Source organism: Strigops habroptila, chromosome W, assembly GCF_004027225.2.
Source record: "Strigops habroptila isolate Jane chromosome W, bStrHab1.2.pri, whole genome shotgun sequence".
Taxonomy (NCBI): domain Eukaryota; kingdom Metazoa; phylum Chordata; class Aves; order Psittaciformes; family Psittacidae; genus Strigops; species Strigops habroptila.
Genome location: NC_044301.2, coordinates 25,364,886 through 25,366,477, shown reverse-complemented (window position 1 = coordinate 25,366,477; position 1,592 = coordinate 25,364,886).

The window sequence follows — 1,592 nt, the reverse complement described above, 5'->3', positions numbered from 1 at the left end:
GGTCAAGGATGATCCTCCCAGGAAAGCTGCTGCTCCAGTCTCTGGTGAGCAGTTTCCCAGATGGAGTGGAAGAGCTGATTTTACTCCAGCTCCTGTGATAAGGAATACTAATCCCTTTCTACAAGACAGAAGTGGAGAATTTTATGATCACTATTAGAGGGGCCCTGCCTCCAGCCAGGTGGAGGAGAGGGATAATCGGGTTTACTGGACTGTGTGGATCAGATGGCCTGGCACATCAATCCCACAGAAGTATAAGGCTCTAGGAGATACCGGTGCACATTGTACTCTGATGCCATCAAGGTATCAAGGGGTGAAACCCATTTATATTTCTGGAGTGACAGGAGGATCCCAAGCGTTAACTATACTGGAAGCTGAAATCAGCCTGACTGGGAGGAAGTGGCAAATGCACCCCATTGTGACTGGTCCAGGGGATCCATGCATCCTTGGCATAGACTCTCTCAGGAGAGGGTACTTCAAAGACCCAAAAGGGTACCAATGGGCTTTTGGTATAGCTGCCTTGGAGACAGAGGAAATTAAGCAGCTGTCCACCTTACCGGGTCTCTCAGAGGATCCTTCTGTTGTGGGGTTGCTGAAGGTCGAAGAACAACAAGTGCCAATCGTGACCACAACAGTGCACCGGCAGCAATATCGTCCCAACCGAGACTCCTTGATTCCCATCCATAAGCTGATCCGTAGATTGGAGAGCCAAGGAGTGATCAGCAGGACCTGCTCACCCTTTAATAGCCCCATATGGCCAGTGCAAAAGTCTAATGGAGAGTGGAGACTAACAGTAGACTATCGTGGCCTGAACGAAGTCACACCACCATTGAGTGCTGCCGTACCGGACATGCTAGAACTTCAATATGAACTGGAGTCAAAGGCAGCCAAGTGGGATGCCACAAGTGATATTGCCAATGCATTTTTCTCAATCCCTTTGGCAGCAGAATGCAGGCCATGGTTTGTTTTCACTTGGAGGGGCGTCCAGTACACTTGGAACCGACTGCCCCAGGGGTGGAAACACAGCCCTACCATCTGCCATGGATTGATCCAGACTGCACTGGAACAGGGGCAAGCTCCAGAACACCTGCAGTACATTGATGGTGCCATCGTGTGGGGTGACACAGTGGAAGAAGTTTTTGAGAAAGGGAGAAAAAGAACCCAAATCCTTCTGAAGAACAGTTTTGCCATAAAACGGAATAAGGTCAAGGGACCTGCACAGGAGATTCAATTTTTGGGAATAAAATGGCAACATGGAGGTCACCAGATCCCCACAGAGGTGACCAAAAAGATAACAGCAGTATCTCCACCAACTAACAAGAAAGAAACACAAGCTTTTTTAGGTGTTGTGGGATTCTGGAGAATGCACATCCCAAATTACAGTCTGATTGTAAGCCCTCTCTATCACGTGACGCAGAAGAAGAATGATTTCAAATGGGGCCCTGAGCAACAACAAGCCTTTGAACAAATTAAACGAGAAATAGTTCATGCAGTAGCCCTTGGACCAGTCCGGGCCGGGCCAGGCGTGAAAAATGTGCTCTATACCGCAGCTGGGGAGAATGGTCCTACCTGGAGCCTCTGGCAGAAAGCTCCAG